This window comes from Sciurus vulgaris (genome assembly GCF_902686455.1).
Source record: "Sciurus vulgaris genome assembly, chromosome: 13".
NCBI lineage: Eukaryota > Metazoa > Chordata > Mammalia > Rodentia > Sciuridae > Sciurus > Sciurus vulgaris.
The window spans coordinates 18,560,454-18,570,716 of record NC_136474.1 but is presented as its reverse complement, the minus strand read 5'-3'; the positions used below and the strand labels follow the sequence as shown (position 1 = coordinate 18,570,716).

General features: G+C 34.7%; 1 long non-coding RNA gene across 1 annotated transcript; it reads left to right on the top strand.

Moving 5' to 3' along the window:
- The first annotated feature begins 474 nt into the window (after positions 1-474).
- LOC306643033 lies at positions 475-3,119 on the top strand. The gene is made up of 3 exons (XR_013758801.1): positions 475-597; positions 1,164-1,214; positions 2,703-3,119. It is a non-coding gene; the product is annotated as an uncharacterized lncRNA (long non-coding RNA).
- Positions 3,120-10,263: the final 7,144 nt, after the last annotated feature.

Below are 10,263 nucleotides of genomic sequence, written 5' to 3'. Positions count from 1 at the left end.
GCCCAGCAAGGTTTGGAAATGTGCTTTGAGTGAGGAAGTCAGAAAGTGTGATGCTCAGTTCTCGCTCCTTCTAAAAATCCATCTGAAATTGATTGAGCCAAGACCTCTCTGGGCCTTCACAGTTTCACAGTGAAATGAGAGGGTGGGGTTAAATGATCCCTGAGGTACTTTTACATACTCAGTGTATTTAATTCTTGTATTAGCAAATGATTGTTTGTTTTAGTAATTTTGGCATCTACATTCCAACCTTGACTTAGATTGAGATCATAATCTGTTAGAGATTATGTAAAAGGACTGTAAAAGAAAAATAAAGGAACTGTAGTTCTTTTTCCACGTGTCATCAAGTCAACACCTCTCCAGTTTGCCATTAGGTTTTGCTCCTAAGGACTTCACATTTTTATATTTTATTTTATTATTTATAAACATTATTATTGAAATCAAATGCAGAAAGATGAATTAACAGATCTCAAATGTTTCAACTAGGTAATTTTTAACAGTTATGCCTGTGCATCCAGAACAGATGTCAAAGAGCAGAATATTTGCAGCACACGAAGAGCTGCTTGTACTCTCTTCCAGACATCACCTGTCTTCCCATGGGTAATCTCTATTATGACTTCTAAGATTAGTTTTGCTCGCTTTTGGACCTACATGTGGAATTATAAGTAATTACTAGCTCAGTCAGTTTTTTGTTCAATATTATGTTTATGACATTTGTCACAGAGCAAATAGTATAAAATATATTAAAGTTTATTTATCCGTCCTACTGTTGGTTGGCATTTGGATAATTTTCAGCTTTGGCTATTATGAATAATGCTATTCTGAAGATGTTAGCACCTGTTTGGTGAACATGAGTTTGCATTTCTCTTGGGTATATAGTTACAAATGGTATCACTGAGTATTTGGTTACATATCTGTTTAGTATCACTACATACTGCCGTACAGATTTCTCATGTGGTTAAGTCAATTAATCTCCCACCAATAGTATTTCATATTCCAGTTGCTCTAACTTTTTGCCACATTCAATGTATTACTTTTTATCCCCTGTAGTTTTTGTAGCTTATCACATCACATTGTAGTTTCAATGTATTAAGCTGAATAATTTATTCACATGATTATTACTGGTAACTTTTCTTCACTTGTCTTTCATATTTTATTGGGTAGAGGATCCACTCTAAACCCAAGTCAGTAAGTAAATATATAGCATGATATAGATGGTAAGTGTTTTGGAGAAATACAGAGTAGAGTGGAAAAGTAGAAAGAACCAGACCAAAACAAAACAAAAAGGTTAAAAATGTAATTATCAGAAAAGTTCCCACTAAGTTTTCAGAGCTTTGGAGATAATGAGGACTTGTTGGGTGGGTGGATCAAATAGGGCCTTGTCAACTATTCTAAGAACTTTGGCTTTTGTTTGGTAGTAGGAGAAGTCAAGCAGGGAGCAGGAGTGACATAATCTGACTGCATCCTGTTGGGCAGGAGGGGTTGTGTAGTAGAAGCTAAAAGCTAATCAAGAAGCTTGAAGGAGTAATTCAGGGAAGACATATGGTGGCTCTTGATGTCCTCTTTTGTAAAGTGTCTATTCAAGTCTTTTGAACATTTTCCTATTAAGCGATTTGTCATTTTCTTGTTGCTTTGTTGGAGTTGCTTATATAATTCAGAAAGGAATCCCTTTTTAAATATGTTTATTGTAAGTGCTTTCTCCCACACCATGGATTATGATTTCACTTAATTGTGTCTTTTTGATGCTGTCATTTTGCCACTGAGGATTGAACTCAGGATCTCACATATGCTAAACATGTACTCTACAACGGAGTTGTACCCCCAGCTATATATGTATTTTCACAAACTGAATTCTCAATTTATCTATGGTTATCACTTTTATCTTTATGTTTAATAATTATGTGTCATACTTAAGAAATATTGGCCTATTCTAAAGCTACAGAGGTATTCTAGAATTTTTCTTGTTTTACCCTTAACATTTAGATCAGCAATCTTCCACCTGAAATTAAGAATTTTCTTGGTTGCTTGATTGGTTGATATGATTTAAGGGATGATGCTCTCTCTTCTCTCTCTCTATAAAATATATTCAGATACATGTGTATACACTTATTTACTCTTTCCTGCCAGAGTTATTTTTTTTAGATCTTTTATCATCCAAACTTATCATTTCCTGCCTCATATAACTCACAAATATCATTAGTATGTCATTAAAACAAATACCCAAAAAATAAATTTTTAGTGCATTAATTTAAAATCAAGTTAGTAACACTCCTTGGAGTCTTCTGTCAAAATGCAAACACATTTGGGAGAGGTAGCACATTAAATCTGTAAAATACATCTAAATCTATTGGTGATTATAAATCAGAATCAAAATGCTTTGAATGGCCCTCTGGGAATTACATAAGGAATAAATCTAAGAAATGGGAGTGTAGTGAGTAGCATATTTTTGTACATTGCTGGTGCAGACAGGTCTTGGTAGGAGGCTGGGACAAAGGCAGCATACTGGGTGAGATCCTGGCAGCTTAGGAACAGAAAGGACAGTGAGCTTTGAGAAGAAAGATGGAAGGCAGCAAAGGAAAATATCTTTTGTCTTTAAATTGCCTTCAGGACTGATTAAGAGTAACTCACTATGATAATTTGCTTTTTCAAGAAAGTCCCGGAAAAACACTGAATGTTTCTATCTTATTCCCTCTCTCTTTGTTTAGCCACTCACCATGAATCGCCTAGTCTTTCCCAGTCCAAGAGACTCCTGTACAAAACTGGAGATGGGTGGAGCCAACTGGAGTCATGGAGTGTGAGACCCACCAAGAGAGGTTCCCCTTCCAGGAATAAATAATCACCACACTTCTCAGAAGGCTGCTTTGTTTACCACTTCAACCACCACGTTTATATGTGCGTGTGTGTGCATGTGTGTTTCAGAGAGAGAGAGGACTTAAATATACTAGAAAGTTTGGCATTTAAGGATGTTTCTGGGGATGGGATCTGTAAAAGTAGAATGACACTATTAATGGTTGTGGTGACAAACATGCAAGAGGACATGAAAGAATTTTCAGCTGAGTCAGAATAAAGTGTGTAGAAGATGTCTGGAATCTCAGTTTACATGAGTTAGCTCTGCTCACTCCACAAGGAAGTGTGTTTGACACAAGTACCTCAGATGTCAGTCTCTGCTTGTTTCTAGACAATGTATTTTCACACTGTATTTACCCATATCAACTTTGATAATTAAAAATATATTTCCTGGAGTAAATGGCATTAAGCTAATTTGATGCCATACTTCTGTAATCCTAGCAATTCCTGAAGTTGGGGCAGGAGGATAACAAATCCACTGTCACCCAGTGCAATTTAGCAAGAACTTGTTTCAAAATTTTAAAAAGGCAAAGGGTTGGGTACATAGCTTGGTCATAGAGCATCCCTGGGTTCAATCCCCTCCCCCTTTCTCTCTCTCTCTCTCTCTCTCTCTCTCTCTCACACACACACACACACACACTAGTTCCTTTATCAATTTGCTATTCAGAGTTAAATTTGAAGCTATATCTCAAATTTTTCAAAATTTTGTTTTACTCTACTGATATTGTTTTCATCTGGATAAATCCTTTTTTAAAATAAATTTTACAAAGATAAAAATTTCTGTTCAAATCAAATTTTCTTCATATGCAATTGACAGATCTCTTATGGTCATAATTTCTACAAAGTCCAAACATCTAGTTCATTGAAAATTTCAAGGAATCTACCAAAAATAGCCACCAAAAAACCCTCAAATTTTCAAATACAAAATCAACACATAAATATTAGACATATCTATACAGTAACAACGATCGTTGGAAAACAAAAATTTAAAACATCATCAAAAGCATAAACATTTATAATGACTACAGTGAAAAAGAAGAATTTAGGATTAAATAGTTGAAAGAACTCAAATAAATACTAGATAAGTAGAGAAAGATACTGTACTTTTTAATTAGAAGCCTCAAAATAACAGATTCCATTTGTCCTCAAATTGATCTATTCATTTAATGTTATTGTCATCTAAATTCCAACAAGATTTTTATAGACATATACACACTTATTTGGAGATTTATAGGAACATACAGGGTCTAGAATAGTTAAAACTATCTTAAAAATGAAGAGTGTAGTTGGGCCAATGGTGCATACCTATAACCCAGTTACTCAAGAGGCTGAAACAGGAGGATTGCTTGAGTTCAGGAGTTCAAGGCCAACCTGGACAACCTAGTGAGACCCAGTCTCAAAAAGAAAAATAAAGTTAGATTATAGATAGATAGATGATAGATAGATAGATAGATAGATAGATAGATAGTTAAGGGGATGTAGCTCATTGGTAGAATGCTTGCCTAACATATGTGAGGTCCTGGGTTTGATCCTTAGTACTGCAAAAATATTCAAAAAATAAAAGTACAGGATTCATTTTACTAGTTATTAAGGCTAACCATGTAAATTCAGTATGGAATTGGTGGAGAGAGAGAGAGAGACATTGGAAAGAACAATAGATATGCAGAAATAGACCAACACAATAAGCCCAATTAACTTTTTAAGTTGAAATTTTTATTTTGAGATGATTGCAACAGTCACATACAGCTGCAGGAAACAACATGGGGGAGTTCCATGTACTGATGACCTAGTTTTCTGCTATGGTATTAGCATTTTGCAAAATCATGGTATAATCTCATACCCAGGGAACTGACATTGATACAGTTAAGTGACAAAAGAGTTCACAAGGATCTTGGGTTGCTCTTTTGTAACCACGTTCCCTTATACCCTTCCTCTTAAGGTCTAAAAATCACTAATTCATTCTTTATTTCTAGTGAAATGTCTAAAGAATATTACATAATTGAAACAAGACCCTTTGGCACTTGTTTTAAAACTCAGCCTAATTTCCTAGAAATAGTCATTGTCAATAGTTTGATCTTTTTTATTACTGAGTTGTATTCTGTGGCATAGATGCAGCAGTTTATTTAATGATTTATCTGTTGAATGACTTATGGGTTGTATCAGTGTTTCATCATTATGAATAGAGTTGCACTAAACATTCATATGTAGGTTTGTGTCTTCATATTAAATGAAGTTAAACAAACATTTAAGGATATGTTTCCATTTGTGGAAATATTTTCAGTGATTATGAAATGTTACTAAAAAATATAGAAATTCTGGGGAAGGGAAGGTGTTCCTGAAGTTCGTAGGCTCCATTCTCCTTACTTTCTGCTCCCCTTCACAGTCCTCTCTCTTAAAACTCTTTCCTTTCAGATGTCCCTGACACACACACCCAACAAACTTTCTGTGGGATAAATTATCCTTCCATAGAATGTGGACATTCCCATTTTCAGCTCCCTTGTCATGCTTTGCAAATTCTGGTTAGGGAAAGGAAGGCTGAATTCTGATTTTGTGTCTGGATGCATGGAAGAAAGGAAAAAGTAATGGTTATTTCCAGATGGTGTCTGATTTACTCCTCCTTTTCTAAAACCAAACACAGTTCCTCATCATTACTGTGAATTTTATTATAATGATGAGTATCTAGTTTGAATGAGAAATTATTTCTTCATTTGTTAATGTGACTCAGTCTTTTTGTTGATGTTGTGAAAGAATAACCAAGATTTAAACTTACATCTCGCTCTAGAATTCATTACCAGGCTTTACACTGCTGGAAAATGCCATTGTCTGAGGTTTTTAAATAGATAGAACCATCTCAAACCTTCTAGTATCTGTTACATAAATTCTCAATAAATATCTATTGAATAAATCCCCCCCTCCTTTTTTTTTTTTTTGATCCTGGGATCACAGTGCTTATTAAAGAAGCAGTGGCAATCATTTGTAATGTCCTGGAACATCATTAAAGGGATTAAAAAATGTTTTCAATTATTTGAGGTGATAAGTAAAAGCTTTAACTAGAGTTAGCTTATAAAGTTGATAGATAATTGCATTTTTCTTTACAGATAAGAGTCAGTGGATAGAACTAATAGGGTGATAGATGCAGGTCATTTTGTAGAAGACCTTTCCATGCAAAACTTAAAATAAGATGATTTTTGAAATGTTAATCTACACGTTGTTAGAAATATTCTACTAACATTTTCAAGATTAAGGAAGAAGGCATTTTAGCATTGAGAAGAAATTTGAACAGCATAATTTTAAAGGCCAGTGCAACCCTACGTTTCTATGTATTTTTGCTATTTAATAGAAAAAATTTAATTTCATATATTTTTACATTAAAATTTTACATTGATATAGACTTATGGACTAGATACCCTTTAAATATCCCAAAGCATAATACTATTAAAAACAAAGTCATTTGCTCAATTATCAAATGTCTTTGGCCTCTCACTAAATGAAGTGACATAAATGAAATTCATGAAAGAAACATCCACACTGACAAGCATAAACATAAATTCTGTTCTTAACTCTGCCAAATATTAGAGCATTGACTCCATTTTATTGCATACTTAATGCAGTTTTATTGAAAAGGAATATTCTTTAACTCAACACCCATACCCCTTATACTAGTTGTTACATTTAACACTGTGATAATATGGTTAGTAAACCAGTTATATAATCAAACGCTAATCAAGTGGTGACTATGATGGTATTTTGTGGATGTTGTTAACATCTATGATCTGATGATTTGAAGAAAAGGATATTACCCTTGATAAGGTGAAGTCCACCTTGATAAAGTGAATGGACTTCATCTATTCAATTGAAAACCTTAAGAAGAAAAATAGACTTTCCCTCAAAGATAGAATTCTGTCTCAGGACTGTGGCATTAAATCTTACCTGTTTCCAGCCTGTCATCTGAATTGTGAATTTCATACTTGCCAGTCCCTGCAAATGTAAGATGAGCCAAATGAATGAATGAGTGTTTGCATATCCTCTTGGTTCTGTTTCTCTGGGGAGCCCTGTCTGATTGATTAGTTATCTTACATCCACTGCTGAAATGCCTGACTTAAGGAGAAGATATTGGTAATCTGATTGGTAAATTCCAGAGACCAGCATTAAAATGGTATAGTTTTCTTTTCTTCTAATTGTATTACTTTGTGCCAAACCTTCATATACACTAGCATTTTACATTTATTTGTCTTCCCATGGGCCAGATGATTATGGTTTGTCATGGTGGCCTAATTCAAGAATTCCATAGAAATCCTGACTGACAGACTTAGAACATATCTTAAGAAATCTAGTCCAAGTTTCCACTTAATAGACAAAGAAAGTAGAGAGCAAAATAATTGCTAACATTTGAACCAAGTTCATGAGCCATGATTTCTCACACACAGTATCACTCTAGCTTCCTCTTCCTCAGACAGATGATCACCCCCTTTACCCGTCCCTTGAAAATTGATTGACTCTTCTACCATGGGTTGAATCAAACTAGTACCTGGGAGAAGAAAAGATGATTAAGAACTGGATGGAGTTGCTACATACTGTTATGGAACCCTGCCACAAGCAAAGGCATCCAGGTCTCTAAAATTAGGGTGACCAGCTACATCCTCTGATTTTGGGACCCCCCTAGGGACTCTGACACAATCAAAACTAACATGTTCCACTTGCATTCACATATGGTTCAAATATGCACTCTGTCAATTCCCTTCTTATCCTAGTTTTATTTTAAAATGTAAGCCTATAGAGATTAATGGACAGATTAGGAGATATACATAGAAAGTGAAATGGTGTCTCAGATTCGATGCTGAATGGAGACATCAGCTTCCTCCAGGGAAGCATGATCCTTCTCATGTATAGTTGTGCATATTCTTTCAGCTGGCATTGGTTATTATGATGTTAGAAAAACATCCTTAGTTAGGGTGAGTGAATTGGTGTTAGGAAACAAATCAAAAGGCTGTGTTGCAGATCTTATACAATTTTCCTATAGAGGTAAAAAGAAAAATAGGAAATTCCTGAGTTTTAATTACATTGTTTCAGGATTAGGTCTTTGAATATTTTTTTCTCAATTTTTACTCATTTACTCTAAGAATAAATGAGTAGAATATCTAATGACTCTTAAAGCTTTCCAGACACTTCACTGAATCTTGATACTAACTCTAAGGAGCATATTGGACAGCCACTGGGACAATGAAGGATGAACTTGAGAATTTCAAGATTTCCCAACTCAAATAACTTGTAATCAGCATAATTCCTGATTCCAAATTTTGTATCTTTCCACTACAGATTTTTGGCCATATGAATATAAAAAACATGTTGGTTAAACAGTTGAACCACTCTTTTCTTATTTATTCATGATTTAAGAGTGATCAACTCCCCTGTCTTTTAATTTTCAATCTCTAAATTTAATATAGTATTCTAATAAAGCTTCATTTTTATATTTGTGGAATAAATGCCATAAATGTTAGGCAATTACCACATTTATAGTAATAAATGATGGGTCTGAAATTCAAGTGCTTGTATTATTTATGCCAGGTCGTTGGCACTTAACCGTGACTCTGTGCTTCATTCATGTCAGCAGTTCTGAATCACCTCACACTCACCTCTCAGATGAGGAGTTCCTGGGGTTGATGGGCTTCAGTCCATCAGTGGTGTGCTTCATGGGTTACCTCTGAGGACTGTTCATGGCTCTGGTATGGAGCTTGGGGACCAACCAGTACAGAAGGAGTTTATCCAGCACCCCCTTCAACAGGGAACACAGACTGATATATTTTCTAGGTTACCCATCTACAGGCATGTTACAAAATCAACAGGCATTCAATTTACAAAAATTTGATTTTTTTTATCTAAGTGAGTCACCAGTTATCTACCTGTGAGTTCAGAAGGACAATTTGGGGAAGGCCATTCAGCTGGCTTATAATCTTTGGCTCATGCTGGCACAAGGAGAATCTTTTCCTCACCACTGAAGACAGTCTACCTGTCTAGACCACCCCTCCACAATGTGCTGTAACAGTTCCCAAACAGTGAGGGCTGTTTTTTCACTCAAATCTGAGTCCTTTTTTCTTTTCCAACCAGTAAAGATAAACCTTTATTTTTCCTTGAGAAAAAAATGATCAAATCAAAAATAGCTCAAAAGCCTTCTTAGAGATCAAGTAGCACTTAGGAAACATGATTTCTTATATTACTGTGTCAATTAATCACAGTCACATGGATTAAATTTCCTTGCAAATAAATTCAGGCTTACTAATGACTTGTGCTTTGCCAGAACTACAGCAACTTAATAAGGGTGTGTAGCCTTCCTTGGCCCAGTTGGGTCTACTGTTACCCAGTAGAAATAAAAATGGATTATAAAAACAAATATTCCAATTCATCTCAATAAAGTACTCTGAAATCTTTTTTTTAAATCCAGTTTAGCCATGTATAGTTAAAATTTTGCAAAGTCTCCAACTTTTAAAATTGACATTAACAAATGGGGAATTTTCAATAAAGAAACCATAGGCAAACATTTAAGATGCAAAGGGACAAACAACAAATCACCACCAAAACAAAACAACAAGGATTGAAAATCCTTTTTACTGAGTATCCTAGTCAACTTAACAAACAGCAAACATTTCAGCTTTGTATTAATGATGATCATAAAGGTGTATATTAATTGTGATGTATGATGAAAATAATATTAAATGTCCTAATTCCACATTACCAACTTTGAAAAATTCACTTTACACCCATGCTTACAAATTGATTATTTAAAGATTCAATAGCAAAAACATATGCAAAACTATTATTCTAAATTGGAGAATTCATGATCTGAAGATGATTAATAAGATCATCTTAATTTTTTCCAGCCATATTACCAGTAATAGACAAGTAATCTTAAGCAATAGTGAATGATCTGACTTGCTGTGGATAATGCTGGACAAAACCCTAGAGAGGAATTGGATAAAACAAATGTTTTTATTTTTATAATGCATTTTGATTCAAAGCCAAGTCTTACAGGATTTTGCTTGGAATTACATTTTGTTATTTCCAAGTAAAGAGTTCCCTAGGCTGTTAGATTGGCAGAGCTAGTAAAATAGTGCTCATATGAAGCTATTTAATCTTAGCATTCTGAAAAGGTCCAATCTATTAGAGCTGCTAAATTTAACCTCATGTGAACCACACCATTGTGGCATGAGATTCACTATTCTTCTCAGTATAGGAAGTGAAAGTTCCCTCTTGACCATGATTTGATACATAACTCAAACAGGACCAATCTGAGGAAGGCCAGCCCATCAGCTTTTTATTGTTTTAGCAGTTATTTATTTAGTGTCTACCATGTCGTCAGGCTTGGTGTGAGGTTCTGGGGATATTTCTACTTCCAGAGTTTAGTAGTGGCGAGAATGCACAAAC